The 19,295-nt window shown below is 35.2% G+C and overlaps 1 protein-coding gene across 1 annotated transcript in view; it reads left to right on the top strand.

The window, feature by feature from the left end:
- The window catches only part of NUBPL (NUBP iron-sulfur cluster assembly factor, mitochondrial), a 200,773-nt gene that overhangs the window by 56,773 nt on the left and 124,705 nt on the right, over positions 1-19,295 (top strand). The window lies entirely within an intron of this gene.

A 19,295-nucleotide genomic window follows, 5' to 3' on the forward strand; every position in this document is an offset into this window, starting at 1 on the left:
TACTTTTTCTTTTCCTTTTCCTATATATTCTCTAGGGCACTAAGAATTCGGATGAGTTTGCCATCTTTGCAGTTACTTTTGTTTTCATAGCAGTATAGTGTCACAGCCACCTGTATTAATCTGGGTTCTTCAGAAAACCAGAATCAAGAGATACAGATAGATATAAAAGCATTGGCTTACATGGTTAAGGAGACTGAGAAGTCCCAAGACCTACATTTAGCAAGCTGGAGACTCAAGAGAGCTGTTTTGAGTAGTTCTAGTATGTGTCCAAAGGCCTGAGAACCAGGAGAACCAATGGTGTAAATTGCAGTCTGACTCTGAAGGCAGCTGACTGGCAAAGAGAACAAATTCTGCCTCATTCTGCCTTTTTGTTCTATTCCGGTCTTCAGTGGATTGGATGAAGCTTACCTAGGGAGGATAATCTATTTTACTCTATTTATTGATTCAGATGTTAATCTTATTCTCACAGGTACACCCCAAATAATGTTAAATCATTTATCTGGATACCCATGGTCAAATTGCCAAAATTAGCCACCGCTCTACTGGGTGTCCCAGCTTTGCTCTTCATCTAATTTGTATAATCATGAATCTTGATAATGTGAAGTACATTTCTAGTGGTCCCATTTTTTTCCATTATAGAGATAGTCCCTTCATTTTAGAATAACTTTGGTCTCATTTTGAGAATCTTTTTCTTGGGGCCACTTTCCAACAAAAAGACATGATTATTTGAGATGGACTATTTATATTAGATAGAATAACTGTTGATTAACAGTGAGCAATTACCGCTTCCAGCCTGAAGAGGTTAAGAGAGGAAACATATCCAAATCTGGAAGGAGACAGTCCTATAGAGATGTCTGCCTTGGGAGAAGCAGTGATTGACACTCAGTGGAGGGACCCAGCCAGCCCAAGACCACCCCACTGAGAGAAAAACAAGGAAATGAAATACCCTGACCTCTCTCTCCTTCCTCTTTCTGCTCTGCTTTTGATGCAGTCTATACAGGAGTCTCCCCAGGTCTGAGGACAGGGTGAACTGGAAGGGTGAGTGACAGATAATCAACAAAGACAGGGTTATAGTAGTTGCCTGGACCTTGCGTTCAGAAACAGAGGTGTTTCAAGACTCAATCCTAGGATTTGAAATGAGAGAAAAATCCATCTTATAAATTGTCATCTGCTTGCCTTTCTGTATGCATATAGTTACTCCTAAGTAGTATTCTGTGTATGCACTGAAGGATTGATGAAAGGAGGGAGGAAGGGATAATGTTATATTTTCTAGATTCCATTAAATTCATGTGCAAATTTGTGTTACAGATAAGGAGGGTGATACAAAAAACAAAGTTTGCCCAGAGTAGTAGGCTAGAATCTAGATACTCTGTAGCCCACAATGTATTTGTGTATAAGAAAATTATCAGACGAGAAGAATTACCAGAGGGAAAGAGAATAAAATATTGATGTATATCGAAGTGGTTTATTCAACTCTGAAACATAATAGTGGCAGTGATTTATATGTAAGCTGTATTTCTATGTCAGCTGTATGTTACATGCCTCTTCTACTTTTAACTTATTAAATAGACATAGATAGGTAATTAATTCAGTCTTTCTGTAAGTCATTAAGAAGAACCTTAGTGGAAATGAGGCATTCCTTGTTATAAACAGAGACTGAGAACATTTAATTATCAACAAATTAGGAACATGAGTTAAAATGGCTGCTGCTCTGTACCTTTAGCTGTCTGTGAAACTCTCGGTTTGTGGTATTATAAAATTATGGAATCCACAAAAGTATGATAGGTGGTGATCTGGCTCCTGTCTAAACATCTCCAGTGAGGGAGATTTTGCTATTTCATGACAGGTCTATTTAACGTTACTGTTTTGAACAAAAATCTGCCACCTTATAACTTTGACGTGCTTTCACTAGTTCTGTCCTTGTGAGAACCACCTAACCTATTTTCTTTTGATAACTTGTGAGATATTTGTACACCATGATTGCAGCCTCAAGTTTTTTTCTCAGGTATGTAGTTTCCAGCTTTCAGCTTTTTCTCCCATTAATACAGTTTTGAGTAGGATGACCATTCTAGTTATTTTTGGGGTCATGGGTCACTTTGTCAATATGCCACTTAAATAAAAGTTGCCCAAGTTTGAATATTATTTCTTGGCATATTCTGAAGTGATGTAGTGAATGCATTTTTAATTACCCAGTACAAAATGGTGAGCAAGGCAATAAAGGAGAAAAGGGATAGAATCAGTTCTTTACACTTCCTTACTTCTTTATGGTATAGTTACTCAACCCCCATAGTTATGGAAGTAAGTAAAGAAACAACTGGGTTCATCAGATTCCTTTAATCTCTTATTTCCCTATTGATTGTCTGTGATTTTTTTGTCCCCACCATCGATTTTTTTCCCCCAACATCTTAAGTTACTTTAGCTCTGAGGAATCGACAAACTGCAGTTACTGTGAGATACTTGAATTTACACGTTGAAACTTCATTTAGGCTTACCCACTTTCAAAAACTCTCACAGTTTTGGCAGTTTGGCTATTGTAATGTTTATGTTCACTATTTGCTATGTTGTTTATTGCTAGCCATTGAAAATAGGGACTGTTTCTTGGCCTTACTATGATAGCTGATCACTCTTTGAAAAGATTATCTCCAACCTTTTAGAGTAGTTAGTAAGGCTGTGTAAGTAGCCAGCCATGAAAGTCAAGTAATAAATAATGGTGGGCATGTAAGGTTATGTTTTATAGTCATGATTTACATCATACCTAATTGTTGAATATCATTTTGTAAGAGCAACAGCAGTAAACTACAAACTAATTTCTTTGTTGAATCTTTCCTGTCAATAAAAATAATGTAGTATTGTGGCATGAGTCAGATGAGAAAGATAAGAGAAAAAACCAGAATCCAATCAGTCAGTAAAGAGGTTAGTTGAGGAGCGCCTGGGTGGCTCAGTTGGTTAAGCCTCTGCCTTCGGCTCAGGTCATGATCTCAGGGTCCTGGGATTGACCCCACATCTGTCTCTCTGCTCAGCAGGGAGCCTGCTTCCCTCTCTCCCTCTCTCTCTGCCTGCCTCTCTGCCTACTTGTGATCTCTCTCTCTGTCAAATAAATAAATAAAATCTTAAAAAAAAAAAAAGAGGTTAGTTGAATCTGAATATAGTGTACAGAATATCACCAGCTTAAAGCAGGTGATTAAATGTTGTGTTAGGAGGTTGCTTAAAGCAGTGGAAGGAATGCATGATATATTGCGTTGCCAAGAAAAGTAATGGGCTTGAAAAGTCCTAGTAATGTAAGAAGAAATTTAGCATGCTAGCCAGGTAGAACTCTGCTGGGAGCCCCTATGATCCTTTCTTGACTCTCTCTGACTGATAATCACTATCCCTAAACCATGTCTTGGTAAACATGATATCTTTAGTTATGAAACAGATCTATTATTAATAGTTTTATATTCAGTTTAGGAAAAAGTTTTATAATCCTTGGGACACTATGTGTGTATTTGTTTTTAAAGGTGCTGGAAATGTTTTGTTTTGTGTTGGTTAAGAGATCAAACATACTAGACAATCTGACCTGTTAACTTTGTGATTTTAAATTTTGAAGTGTTTAATTGATACTATATACTAAGTGAATGAGTGAATGAATGGATAGAATTCTCTTAAGTGATTAGTGTTTCAATAAACACTAAATAAATGAATAAATGAATAAGATAAAGTTCATTTTTAAAGAATTATAATTTATATTTAGTGTTTGTTAGGGTTACAGCTATTATATAAATTAATGACTTTTAATCCTAAATGATGTAGAATGGAATTTTTAAAAGCACTTACTATTCTAGAAATACTTTAATGGTAGCCCTTTAACCAAATCACACAACTATCTGATATTGCAGTGTTTCATTACCTTTCTGTACAGTGTCTAGTTTACTGTGGGGTCACAGACATCAGTGACAATACTTGCTATTCCTTCTTCCCTCTGATTTCCTGTATATGTACTCTGATATATGGGCTATTCATATGAGCCACCAGATCTCTAGTATAACTAAATGGGTAATGTACTAAGGCTTTTATTGTATACACAAAATATTTATGGAAGGGAGTTGGCCCCTGAGTTTTATAAATGTATTATCTTTTATTTTATAGTTTTTATTGTAATTTATTTATATTCTACAGCTGTGTCTTTTTACTACATCATTTTTGTTATGTTAGATCAGTTTCTTTAGTTGTCTTCTTAAAATAGTTTTTCATTTCTATGTTTTGTCTTTTCTTTTCCTCTTAAAACAAATTGAGTCTATGAAATTTTTTTAACCACGTTGATATAAAGTCCACAGTGAAGCCAGTAGTTTTGTCTTTGGTTGTACATCTAGTTATTTTCTCTGTTATATTCTGTTTATGTTCTTAATTGGGACTTTTATAATGGCAGTCATAATTTTGTCTTCATTTTTTAAAAAAAGATTTATTTGTTTATTTGAGAGAGAGCACACTCACAGGCAGGACTGTGGGGGAGAAGGAGAGGAAGAGAATCTTGAAGCAGACTCCCTCTGAGCACGGAGCCTGGCTGGGGCTCAATCCCATGACCCATGAGATCATGACCTGAGCTGAAAAACAAGAGTGAGCCGCTGAACTGACTGAGCCACGCACGTGTCCCTTGTCTTTATTTTTCTGTATTTAGACTTTTTTTTTTTTTTTTTGCTTCACAGCATACGCATTAACAGGTATTTTAGTACAATAAGAAGTTTTGTGTTAAGCCCTTGTCATAAGGCTAAGGTATCTTTTTCTAGTACTAGTATGTCACTCCTGTTTTGCTGACTTTCTGCTAAATGCCTTTTTTTGGTCACTGGCTTGTGGGCATGTATTATTAATATGTTTCAAATCCCAGCTCCAGAACCCTTTGTAGTTGCAGTTAACTATTGCTGCTTAAAATGCAATTGAGATTTAAAGAAGCCAGGAGGGCTAATAGAAGAACACCAGTCTTATTTGAGATATAAATAAGATAAGAAGGCTGAAAAGTCACCATATAAACAGAAGGATTGGGGATTACAAAAATTTGGTTAAAAGTTATGTCAGAATAACCGAAACAGTCTACTGTAATGCTAGTAATCCTAAGAACTTGTAACTGACTTAAAAATTGACTTAAAAGAGAATTCACATTACTTATGGAATAACTTGGTGTATCAGAGCGCTGTTAAATCATTTCACAGAACTTGTCTGGGTGTCATAAAGCAATAGAAGGAAAATCTCTATTAGCTAACCTTCCAACTGTATCTTATCTTCTGATCATATATGTATTTGCATGATCTTCAGCACCCTGGTTCTTTGGATATGTGCATGGAAATAATATGGAACTTAAAATAAACAGGTCTAGTCTCAAATTCTTACTGCTTTTGTTGCTGCTAGCTGTTTAACTTTGAGCAGCTTTAGCTTTCTGATCTTAAACTACTTCATATAAAGTATGACATTTGAAGAGTTTATATGTCATATAAAAACAGCTTGTTCAAGGCCACAGCTAATAAGTGGCTAATTTCTTCCATCCTTTCCTTTCTTTCCCTCCTCTCTTTTCTTTTCTTTTCTCTTTCTTTCTTTCTCCCTCCCTCGCTCCCTTCCTCCCTTTCTTCCTTCCTTCTTTCTTTCATTTTTCAAAGATTTTATTTATTTTTTGACAGAGAGAGAGAGTGAGAGCAGTAACACAAGCAGGGGGAGTGGGAGAGGGAGAAGCAAGCTTCCCGCCAATGAGGGAGCCTGATGTGGCTCAATTCCAGGACCCTGGGATCACTACCTGAGCTGAAGGCAGAAGCTTAACGACTCAGCCATCCAGGGACCCCTAATTTCTTATAATAAATAATATTTTACTGCACTACAAATGCCTGGATGGCCAAATATAGGGTTTGCAGGTTTCCTTCAGTATCTATTTACTTTTGACTATTTAGCTATTTAGAAAATTGTTTTGGTCATTATATAAACATAAGTTTTGAGTACCAGTTACATTAAGTAAGGGGAATATGGTCATACAGGATAACATTTGGTAAGTGTTAGATCCTTGAGAAGATAAGAAGAGGAAATGATTTTGGAGAGCTGGTCTGGAGGCTGCCAGGGAAGAAAGGGATTTAGATAAGCAGAGAGGAGGCTGGGGATAGACTTCCACTTTTCTTAACTGTAAAATGGAGATAGCACTTGCCTCATAGGATTGTTGTAAGGTTTCATCGAAAGACAGTATCTGTAAACTACCTTCTGCATGCAGTGCTGCATGACATAAAATGTAACTCTTGGGGTACCTGGGTGGCTCAGTGGGTTAAAGCCTCTGCCTTCGGCTCAGGTCATGGTTCCAGGGTCCTGGGATCGAGCCCCACATCAGGCTCTCTGCTTAGCGGGGAGCCTGCTTCCTCCTCTCTCTGCCTGCCTGTCTGCCTACTTGTGATCTTTGTCTGTCAAATAAATAAATAAAATCTTAAAAAAAAAATGTAACTCTTATTGTGTTACTCCTCTAGAGTGAATGTAAGTGGTTCATTCTGTCATCTTTTAAATTTTTTCTTCCCAGATGCCTGACTACTCCCTTTAAGATCTCACATTGTTTCCATCTTAAATATCAACTGGTTACCTGGAACATAATGTGGAAAAATTCTGAGTCTCTATCTGGTTTCAGCAGGAAAGAATGTGATCAGTTAGCAATTAGTTAGTGGTAATTTAATGATGCCAAGGCAAGTATAAAGTGGCCGGAGGGCAGGAATGGTAGTAAATGGTTTGTGGAAGTTAGAGCATACGTGCATACATATATTTATCATCTTTACCGAAAGTTCCATTTTCACCTATTTTTTTCTAGCTTTCCTTTCATTTGTTCCTGTTAAATCTACAATATAAATTAGCAAGTTTTCAGAGGTAGGATATCAAGTTTATTCTCTATGCTTCTAGTTAGTATTTGCTGAGTGATTAAGTAAATGAATAAAATTTTAGCCCTATAGTAGACAAGAGTCTGAGATACCACCATTGCTCTAAAATATCCCTTATATAGATAGTCTGCCATTTATATTCTTTTTTTTTTTTTTTTGAGACAGAGAGAGAGAGAGAAAGCATGCATGTGCATGCGAGCAGGGACAGGGGACAGAGGGAGAGGGAACCTTAAGAGGCTCCACGCCCCACATGGGGCTTGATCTCACAACCCTGGGATCGTAACCTGAGCCAGAATCAAGAGTCAGAGGCTTAACTGACTGAGCCACCCAGGTGCCCCTCCCCATTTATATTCTACTGAGTAGATTCCATTTAAAAATACTTGTATCTTCTACAAAGCTTAAGCTCTCAAAGTGATTTACTTGTTTCAGGTTCTTTTCCTAATGGAAGCCACGTGAGAAAATGAGTTTTGATTAAGGAAGGGATACATTGGAAAAGAAAGGGGCAGTTTCTTTCCTTGGGATAGAGGTTGGATTTTAAAAAGGATACCTGGGTGGCTTTCAGTTTTGAGATGGGTGGATGCCTGGGGTGAGATAGTAAGACTCCAAGGTGGTACAAAAAGGGAAAGTATGTTGAAGATAAATGCAATTTATTTTATTTTATTTTAGGGGATTTACTAACTTTTTAATTTAAATTCAATTAATAGGGGCGCCTGGGTGGCTCAGTGGGTTAAAGCCTTTGCTTTCGGCTTAGGTCATGATCCCAGGGTCCTGGGATTGAGCCCCGCATCAGGCTCTCTGAGTGGCAGGGAGCCTGCTTCCCTTCCTCTCTCTCTCCCTGCCTTTCTGCCTACTTGTGATATCTGTCTGTCAAATGAATAAATAAAATCTTGAAAAAAATTAAAAATCAATTCAATTAATATATAATGTATTATTGGTCTCAGAGATACAGGTCTATGATTCATCAGTCTTATGTAATACTCAGTGCTCATTACATCATGTGCCCTCCTTAATATCCACCACCCAGTTACCCCATTCCCCCACCTTTCTCCCCTCCAGCAACCCTCAGTTTGTTTCCTATGATTAAGAGTTTCTTATGGTTTGTCTTCCTCTCTGATTTTGTCTTGTTTTATTTTTTCCTCTCTTCACCTATGATCCTCTTTTTTGTTTCTTAAATTCCACATATCAGTGAGATCATATGATAATTGTCTTTCTCTGATTGACTTATTTCACTTAGTATAATACCCTCTAGTTCCATCTACATTGTTGCAAATGGGAAGATTTCATTTTTTGATGGCTGAGTAGTATTCCATTGTGTGTGTGCACGCCACATTTTCTTTATCCATAATGAAAATTTTAAAGATTTTACTTATTTATTTATTTATTTGTCAGAGAGAGAGAGAGAGAGAGAGAGCGAGCGAGCGCACATGCACAAGCAGGCAGGCAGAGGCAGAGAAAGAAGCAGGCTCCCTGCTGAGCAAGGAGCCTGATTTGGGACTAGATCCCAGGACCCTGGGATCATGACCTGAGCTGAAGGCAGCAGCTTAACTGACTGAGCCACCCAGGTGTCCCCATAATGAAAAAAATTTAAAATATTTATTTATTTTAGAAAGAGCAAGTGGGGGTGGGGCAGAGGAAGAGGGAGAGAATCCTCAAGCAGAGTCCCCACTGAGCATGGAGCCCAATGCAGGGCTCAGTCCCAGAGTCCTGATATCATGACCTGAGCCAAAACCAACAGCCAGTTGTTTAATCGACTGAGCCACCCAGGTGCCCTGGTAAATGAAATTTTAATATTAAAAATGATAGGTGTAAAATTGGAAAAACATCGAAGATTTTTCTTTATAGTCTTTCTGCTCCCTTCTCTAGGTTTCCAGATCCCTTTCCTTTCCACTTCTAGATACAGTATTATTATACTGCTTTTAGGTAGTCCAGGTTGGCATTTGCTTTTTTATCCATTCCATTTTCTTACCTTTACTCATCTTTTTTCTAAATCCATTTCTTCTACTAAGCAAGTAGGGTATTCTAAACCTTTTCTGGGTACTAACTTGGTGGAACTACTTTGTCAAATCCAGCCACTTGAAGTTCTCCTGAAAGAATAGGATGCACCTTCTTTCTTGCATCTGATTTCTCATGAGAAAGGATCTTGGTTTTAGAAAGAAAAGAAGGAATAGGAAAGTAGATGGTGGAACGTGAAATTGTAAACTTCGTACTGGGTGTCCTTTCCTATTTTCTGAAGGTTTTTGTACCTTTTGAATGTCTTGTCATGAATATGTAGATAAAAGCTTGTTTTTATAAACTATTGCATCTATGTTATGTTTAAGTATTCTTTAAAATTCATGAAATGGGGGTGCATATTCTCTGTCTTCATTTAAAAAAATAGATTTAATATCTCTGTTATGTGATTTCAACTTACAATTTTTTTCAGAAATATATTCCTGAACGTTGGTGTTCAGCTGTATTTAAAACTCTTCTTTTATTTTTGGAACCAGGGAACAGAGTAGAAGGTACAGAGATTTTTCAGCTTATTGCTAATACCAACTTAAGTGGGAATGTCTACTATATAGGTGGTTCATGAACAGTGGGATCCCTACAAAAAGAAAATCTGATTCTAGATGAGAGTTATCCTTGGAACATTTAACAATTTCAACTTTAATAGAAAGATTTAAAGCAGCCTTTCTTATGCCTTTTTCCCTAGCTCTTCAGTTTGACATGGTCACAATGTCTTTTCTAGCTTGACAATTAATTTATGATATAAAAGTGATCCCTAAACCTGTTTGAAATCCACTAGTGAGACACAGTCCATTAATTAAATTCATACCTGTTAGCAATGATGGAACTTTGTTGTAATAGAGTGAGGAGGATGTGGTATAGTGTCATTCATTCTGTGAATGGCATTATGGCAGTCGAAATGGTTTGTCTTGCAGTAAGAATCTTTTGTGCTTCAATGTATGAGCTATCACAAAGATAGGAGGAAATAGGAAATAATGATCTGTATCATGAGAACTTCAGCTAATGGTGAAGCTGTTACAGGACAGTGGATTCCAGAGTTTCAATGTAAACTTTCAACCACTGGTACTTTGTTAGTTTTTCTATTAGGTTTTGTGTAGGAATTGCTGTACACATTTTTTAAAAATAAAATTTTAGGGCAAATAAACTAATTTGTACCTGAAATCATGAGTTGTTGTTCAGAACCTTTCTCTACTAATTTAAAAGTATGGTTTCAGTTTGGGTGATCATTCAGTTCTGGTAATTTTACTAATTAAGATAAAATGCTTTTAGGCATTATTGATTTTGCTTACTGGTATGCTGGAAAAGATAAAGAAGAATGTGCCTCTAACTTTCTTTTTACGGTATATGCTGTACATGTTTAGGACTCTCAATGTACATTTTTCCTTGTTAAATTCTGAAGAAATGCATTTTAACATGATGATGAATCTACTCACATTGCTAGTTTCAGTTTACAATTTATTATTCACTAAACTACAAGAAATATTTAAAGTACACATTTTCCCTGAATTGGGATTAGGCATACTGATAAAGTAGATTAAAGATTATTCACATACGGTGTTAGAGATTTTGGTTTCCAATTTTGTGAAAAGGCTTTGGACTGTCCCTGTGTCTTAGTTTGTTCAGGCTGCTATAACAAAAATACTCTAGGCTGGGTGGCTTAAACCACAAACATTTATTTCTCACTGTTTTGGAGGCTAGAAAGTTCAAGATCAAGATTCAAGATCAAAATAATGAAAATGAAAACTGCTTACTGCTTCATAAACAGCTGTCTTCTCACTCTGTCCTCTCATAGCAGACAGGGCAAGAGAACTCTCTATGGAGTATCTAAGCCCATTCACAAGAGCTCTGCCCTCATGACCTAATTACTAATACCATCACATTGGGGGTTAGGATTTCAACATATAAATTTAGATGGGAACACAACATTCAGTCCATAACACATAGTTTAAATTTCCAATTTTAGTTTGAACTTAAAGCCATGTTTTGAGCAGATATAAGTCCTTAGATCATCTATTTCAAATGGAGGATTAGGTGAATAGATGATATCCATATTCTCCTATTTTATTTTGGTGTAATCTTTTCCATGTTACACTAAAAACAAGTGTAGTGCCATTGCTATTGCAGGTTTTAGCCAATCCACTAAAACAAGAAAAAATAGTAGGGGTTATTAATAGTGGAAAGGGAAAGGCAAAATATGGTTGTCCACCTAGAAAATTTAAAGGAAATGATCAGAAAACTATTTGAAAAGTAAGAGTTCTGGAAGATACCAGAGGGGATATAAGATCACTGAAAATCAGTAGCTTTCCACTTCTAGTACTGGCAATATGGCAAACTCTCCAGGAATAGCATACCTTAAAATATTACATGGAATATTAACAAAAATGACTTTTCGGTATATGTCTGAGATAGTAGGAAAGGAAGGGAATTTCTCAGAACTCAGAAATAACAGTGTGACCCAATTGGTGTTAAGTCGACACTGGAATTGGTATTTACCCAGGTGTTATCTGATAATCCTTGGGGGTTTAGGGACTATATTTTACAGGACTGTGTGTGAAGGAATGGAGACAAAGTTTGGCACCTAAGGCAGGAGGAAAGTTCAATGGAGAATCACCATGTAAGAGCTGGGCACCCTTAGGATGTCATCCTTAAGTGACCAATGAAATAAATCTTCCCTACATTAGTGGTTATTGGGGATATGTGTTAGATTTGTCCTTGTCTCTGGGAAGAAATGGGCAGATAAGATTAGGCACAAGTGAACAGAAAATTAACTGGAATATAGATGAAAAGAAAGTACTCAGAACAAAGTACATAGAGAAGACCTGGAAAACAAATGAAAAGTTTGAGAGACATGGAGGATACCAGAAGGTCCAACATAGTCTAATCATTGTTCTAGAAGGAGATAATGGAGAAACTAACAGAGGTGACATTTAAGGAGATAATGGCTGAGAATTTTTGGAGATAGAACTAAGATACAGGAAAACAATGGCACATGTGTTGGTTTGGGAGGGACAGTGACTGGATTTGAAACAATCAAAGAGGAAGAAGATAGAAGTATTGCTTAACTTTACACTTTAAATATGTTTCTAAAAAATACTAGATAATCATTGTATGAGTAGAAATGGAGTATATGATTTCTATTCTAAAAGAGGGAAAAATGTAATGAGGGGAAGAATCTAAAAAAATAAGACTACTAAAAAAAGTGAGGTGAAGAAAGTACAAAGTAGAATGGTAGATGTTAAGTACAAATATATCAACAATATAAATATAAATATTACACAACTTACCAGTGAAAGCATAATATTGTAAGTAAAGAGAAAACGAAAAATAAAACCAAAATCCAGATAGGTTAAAGCTATTTATAAGAGATATCACCTAAAACATAAAAATATACATAGGTTGAGAGTTAAAGGATTGAAAAACATAAATCAGGTGATATGAAAGTAAGTATAGTTATGTTATCATCAGACAAAATAGACTTTAAAACAAAAGTATTACTGAAGGTAAAGAATAACTACCTATAAACAAGCCTGATCTAATGGCCATAAATAGAATATTCTTTTCAAGCACACCTACAACATTTACAAAAATTGATTATGGAATAGGCCATGAAGCAAGTTTCTGAATTTCAAAGATTGGTATCATTCAGACTACCCTCCTTAACTACCACACAATTACTTTAGAAGTTTATAACAAAATGATGACTAAAAACATCTATGCATTTGGAAATTAAAAACAATTTCTAAATAACCTGTGGTTGAAAGGAGAAATAATGAAAATGAAAACTTGTGGGATAAAGCTAAAATAATATTTAGAGATAGCCTTCAGTATTTATATTTAAAAAGAAGAAAGACTGAAAATAAATGAGCTGTTTGACTTAAGAAGTTAGAACAATGCAATAAATCCAAAGAAAGTAGAAGGAAGAAAGTGATTAAGAGCAGAAGTTAATGAACTTGAAAACAAAGATACAGTAAAGAATCAAGAGAACAAAAATTGTTTTTTTTGAAGACTAATAAGTTAGACAATGAGTGGCAAGGTAAAATTAAAAAGTAAAGGGAGAGAAGACCTATATTGGAAATATAAAAATATTCCAATATAAATATATTGGAAATAAAAAAAAGGACTTGATAGGTATAACCATGGGTTTCAAATAGAGAAGATGTTTGGACAACTTTATGCTAATACATTTGAAAATTTTGTTGAGATGGGAAATCTCTAGAAAAATACACATAACTAAACCAGATTGAGGAAGAAATAGAATATCTGTATTATTCCATTAATAAATGGAATCAGTAGTTAAAAATCTTACCATGAACATAGCAAGCCAATATTCAATAAATAATTCCAATTTTATATACAAACTAATTAATGGAATAGAAAAATATATAATACTTCCCAAGTTAGTTTATGAGGCTAGTAAAACCTTAGTAGGATAGAAGAATTTCTGAAAAGGGAAAATTATAGGCCAATCTCTCTAATTAATGTATATAAAAAATTTTAAGCAAATATTAGCAAGCCATTTAGCATTTACAAAATAACTATATTGTAGTTAAATTGGGTTTAATCCAAGGAAGCAAGTTTGGTTCAACATTAAAAAAAAACATTTGTTAATGTAACTTACCATTTTAGTAGATTAAAGGAGAAGTATATGATAATTCAGAAAGATGCAGGGAAGGCATTTTATAAATCCGAATAAGCATTTATATTGATATCTTCTTGAACTAGAACTAAAAGGGAATTTTACTTGACCTGATTTATAAAAAATACATAGCGAGAATCATACTGTGAACTGTTAAAGCATTTCATTTAAAATTAGGAATGAGACAAGGAGTCCTGGTATCACAGCTTTTATTTAACATCATATAGGCACTCCTAATCTGCAAATAAATCCAAACACAGTAACACTCATGAATGGGGAATTGAATAAAAGAAGAAAACTGTAATTATTTGTAGTAAATATCATTATTAAAATAGAAAATTAAAAAAACTTTAAATTATGAAAATGGATAAGAGAATTTAACAGGGTGGCTAGATATAAGAATAATATATGAGAAAATTAAATTTCTGTATACTAGCAATAATGAGTTAGAAAATACAATTTCAGAAAAGGTATGAATAGCTTACGAAATACAGGGCACCTAGGGACAAATATAACAAAAAGTATACAAATTTTATGTGGAAAAAATTCTAAAACTTTATTGAAAGATTTCAGAGATGTATATAAGCGGAAAAACAAGATATTCATGGATAGGAATACAGAATTTTATAAAGATGTCAATTTTTTCTAATAATCTCACAAATTTAGTCAAACTTCCATTTGTGGGAAGTGACCAAGTTGAGTATACAATTTATAAAGATGAGCAAAAGGCTGTGAATAGGTAAGACACTCCTGAAGAGAGAGAACCAGGTAGGTGATTTACTCTGCCACAGAGTAGAACTTACTGTAAAGGTGTGGCACACATCCTCTTTGGTTTTGGCTTGAGAATAGACAAATTAGTGGAACTGCATGAATAGAGAGCCCAGAAACAGACTTACACATATATAGAAACCTGACTTATGACAAAGCTGGCATTGCAGATTATTGATGGTAGGACAGTTTATTATCCACATGGAAAGAAAAGAAAATGGATTCTTACATGCTACACAGAATTAATTACAGATGGTTTAAGGACTTACATATGAAATGTAAAACTATAAAGGGTTTAGAAGACAATATAAGAGAATATCTCAATGACAATATATTAGGGAAGGCTTTCTTCAGTAAGAAAAAGGATAAACCATAAAGGAAAAAGTTAATTTATTTGATTACATAAAAATAAAACTTGTGTGGGTGCCTGGCTGGCTCAGTCAATAGAGCATGGTGACTCTTGATCTGTGGGGTTGTAAATCTCTCTGCTCTACATTGGGTATAGAGATTACTTTAAAAAACACGCACACACACACGCACGTTGAAAAATATCAAAATATATAAAACATATATTTAAAAAGTAAGCTTCTGTTTTTCTAAAGACACTCTAATGAGTTCAGCAGAGGGGCACCTGGGTGGCTCAGTTGGTTAAGCAGCTGCCTTTGGCACAGGTCATGATGCCGGGGGTCCTGGGATCGAACTGCGTATTGGGCTTCCTGCTCAGTAGAGAGCCTGCTTCTCCCTCTCCCTCTGCCTGCCACCCTGCCTACTTGTGCTTTCACTCTATCTCTGTCAAATACATAACTCAAATCTTAAAAAAAAAAAAAAAGTTCAGAGGGTTTTTCAAGATAAGGAACATGAATGCCTAGTGCATTTGATGAATATATTTGATACACAACTGGAAGATAGTTTAGGAACAAATTACTAGGAAATACATAGAAAATGAAGGACACACATAAATGCACCACAAAGATCTCCCTACCACCAATTTAGGGAGACAAAGGAAAAATAATCATGTTGTGTGCTATTATTACTCAGCTGTTAATAACCTTTATGTGATTATCTAATAAAAATGGTGATATAATTATATTGAGAGGATGAGTGCATGAAAAGTGTGCCTGTGTTCATGAATAAGAACTATATCCTATAGTATTTTATGAAATAACTGAAAACTTTGAAACTTTAAATAAGGTTCACAGATTAATGAATCGTAATCAATTTACTGTAATTTAATATACTGTATTACTAGTTTCAGGGGTAGAATTTTAGTGGTTCATCAGTTGTATGTAACACCCAGTGCTCATCATATCGAGTGCCCTCCTTAATGCCCATCAGCTTATTACCCCATTCTTCCACTCACCTCCCCTCTAGCAACCCTCAGTTTGTTTCCTACAGTTAAGAGTCTTTTATGGTTTGCCTCCCTCTCTGTTTTCATCTTAGTTTATTTTTCCTTCCCTTCCCTATGTTCATCTGTTTTGTTTCTTAAATTCCAGATATGAGTGAAATCATATGGCATTTGTCTTTCTCTGACCGACTTATTTTGCTTAGTGTAGTACACTGTAGCTCCATCCACATTGTTGCAAATGGCAGGATTTCCTTCTTTTTGATGGCTGAGTAATGTTCCATTATATATGGGAATGTGGCTGCACAGATAGTTTGATAAAAGAAACTATATTTTACAGTAATCTAAACTACTTTGTAGTTTATATACTTGTTAGTTGATTATGTAAAATGTATTTTTTTAAATTTGGGCATAATCAGTAGATTGTTTTCCCCTTGAGATTAATGTAATTTGTCTCAGATTACAAAGTAGAATTTAAAATTTTTTTAATTTTTATTTTATTTATTTATTTATTTTTTAAAAGGTTTTTGTTTATTTATTTGACACAGAGAGAGAGATCACAAGTAGGCAGAGAGGCAGGCAGAGAGAGAGGGGGAAGCAGGCTCCCTGCTGAGCAGAGAGACCGATGTGGGACTCAATCCCAGGACCCTGGGATCATGACCCAAGCTGAAGGCAGAGGCCCAACCCACTGAGCCACCCAGGTGCCCCTAAAAATTTTTTTTTATTATGGTAAAATACACATACCATAAAATTTACCATCTAAACCACTTTTAAGTATATAGTTCAGTGGTATTAAATACATTCATAACATGTGCAACTATCACCACCATTCATCTCCATTGCTCTTTTTGTCTTGTAAAACTGAAACTTTATATCCTTCAAACAGTAACACACCTCTCTGTGCCCCTGGCAACAGCCATTCTCCTTTTTGTCTGTATGATTTTCACTACTTTAAGTACTTCATCCGATGAGAATCATACAGTTTTTCTCTTTTTGTGTCACCTAGCATAATGTCCTCATAGTTCATCCATGTTGTAGCATATGTCAGAATTTCCTTCCTTTTTAAAGACTGAATAATATTCCACTGTGTGTGTGTGTGTGAGAGAGAGAGAGAGAGAGAGAGACACTTGGCTTTATCCATTTATCTGTCAGTGGACACTTGGGTTGCTTCCATATTGTGGAATGTGAATAATTATTGTGAATAATGCTGCTATGAACATGAGTGGACAAATACCTCTTTGAGACCCTGAGACACTCCTTTCATCTCTTTTGGGTGTGTACCAAGAAGTGGAATTCCTGGATCATGTGGTAATTTATCTTTAATTTTTTGAGGAACCACCCTATTATTTTCCATAGCAGCTATACCATTTTACATTCCTACCGATAGTGTATAAGTCTTCTTCAGATTTCTCCATATTCTTACCAATATTTGTTATTTTCTGTTTTTGTTTGTGGGTTTTTTTTTTCCCCAGATGGTAGCCATCCTAATAGGTATGAGGTGGTATCTTATTTTAATTTTGATACACATTTCCCCAGTGATCAGTGATGTTGAACATTTTTCCATGTGCTTTTTGGCCATTTGTATATCTTTCTTGAAGAAATGTCTCTTCGCTTCCTTTGCTGGTTTTCAAATTAGTTTTTGTTTTTTACTGTCATTGTTGAGTTTTGAGATTTAATATGTTCTGGATATGAATTCCTTGCAAGATATATGATTTATAGATGTTTTCTCTCATTTTGTGCCCTGCTTTTTTACTTGTTGATATTGTCTTTGATGCACAACATTTAACAATTTTCATTAAGTCCAGGGATGCCGTGGTGGCTCAGTTGGTTAAATGTCTGCCTTTGTCTTGGGTCATGATTCCAGAGTGCTGGGATCAAGTGCTGCATCGGGTTCCTCCCTCTGTTTTCCGCTCCTCCTGCTTGTGCTTTTTCTCTCTCTCTCATTCTGACAAATAAATATATAAATAAAATCTTTAAATAAAAATTTTTCTTCATTAAGTCCAGTTTGTCTATTACTTTTGTTGCCTGTGCTTTTGATGTCATACCCAAGAAAACATTGCTAAATCCAAAGATATGAGGCTTTTACTGTTTTTTTCTAAAAGTCTTACAGTTTTAGCTCTCAGTTTGACTTAATTTTTATATATGTAAGGGTCTAACTTCATTCTTTTGCATGTGGATATCCAGTTTTCTCAGCACCAATTGTTGAAAAGACTGTTCTTTACGCCTTGAATGATCTTGGCTTCCCATAAAAACCATTTGACTGTATATATGATGGTTTTATTTCTAGGCTCTCTCTTCTTTTCCCTTGATCTGTTTGTCGGTCTTTATGCCAATATCTCACTGATTTACTTCTGTAGCTTTGTAATAAATTTTGAAATCAGGAGGTATGAATGCTCCAGCTTTGTTCTTTTTTTTTCTTGGTTGATTTGCTTATTTGGGATCCCTTCAGATTCCATATGAATTTTTGGATGGAATTTTTTATTTCTGCAAAAAATGTCATTGGAATTTTGATAAGGTTGCATTGCACCAGCAGATTGCTTTGGACAATATTGACAATATTATGTCTTCCAGTCAATGAACATGATATGTGTTTCCTTTTATTTATGTCTTCTTTGATTTTTTCAGCAATGTTTTGAGATTTTCATGTACAAGTCTTTCACTTCTTGGTGACGCTAATTCCGAAGTATTTAATTCTTTTTGATGCTGTTATAAATGGGAATGTTTTCATAATTTTGTTTTCAGATTATTTATTGTTCGTGTCTAGAAATGCAATGGATTTTATGTGTTAATTTTGTATCCTGCTATTTTGCTGAGTTCATTTATTAGCTCTAGTAGTTTTTTTGTGGAATCTTAAGGGTTTTCTATATATAAGATCATATAATCTGTGAAAAGAGAAAACTTGACTTCTTCCTTTCCAATTTGGATGCTGTTTATTTCTTTTTCTTATCTAATTGCTCTGGCTCTTCCAGAATTATATTGCATAAAAGTGGCAGAAGTGGGCATCCTTGTCTTGTTCCTGATCTTAGAGGAAAAACTTTAGTCTTTTACCATTAAGTATGATGTTTGCTGTGGGTTTTTCATATACTGCTTTTATTATGTTGAGATACAAAGTAGAGTTTTTCTACTCTTGGATTTTTTATACTTTACAAATTCTTCAAGTAAGGAAAAAAGAAATATGGAGAACTTATTAGATGCATGTGTGTATATTTGTGTACTTGTCTTGTAAACGCATGCTACATAAACGTAAGAATGTAATTTATGTATCTATATATGAATAAAATTGGTGGATAAAATTACTTACTATTTTTTACAGACTTACTTTACTTTTTACTTACTATTTTTTACAGACACTTAAAAATTATACATGGATTGTTTTTTTTTCTTTTTTTAAAAATTTTTTTAAAGATTTTATTTATTTATTTGACAGGCAGAGATCACAAGTAGGCCGAGAGGTGGGCAGAGAGAGAGGGGAAGGGAAGCAGGCTCCCTGCTGAGCAGAGAGCCTGATGTGGGGCTTGATCCCAGGACCCTGGGATCATGACCTGAGCCGAAGGCAGAGGCTTTAACCCACTGAGCCACCCAGGTGCCCCTTTCTTTTATTTTTTAAAAAGATTTTATTTATTTGAGAGAGAGGGAGATGGAGAGAACATGGGTGGTGAGGGGGAGTGGCAGGGGA

The sequence above is a fragment of the Martes martes genome, assembly GCF_963455335.1.
Source record: "Martes martes genome assembly, chromosome: 7".
NCBI classification, from domain to species: domain Eukaryota; kingdom Metazoa; phylum Chordata; class Mammalia; order Carnivora; family Mustelidae; genus Martes; species Martes martes.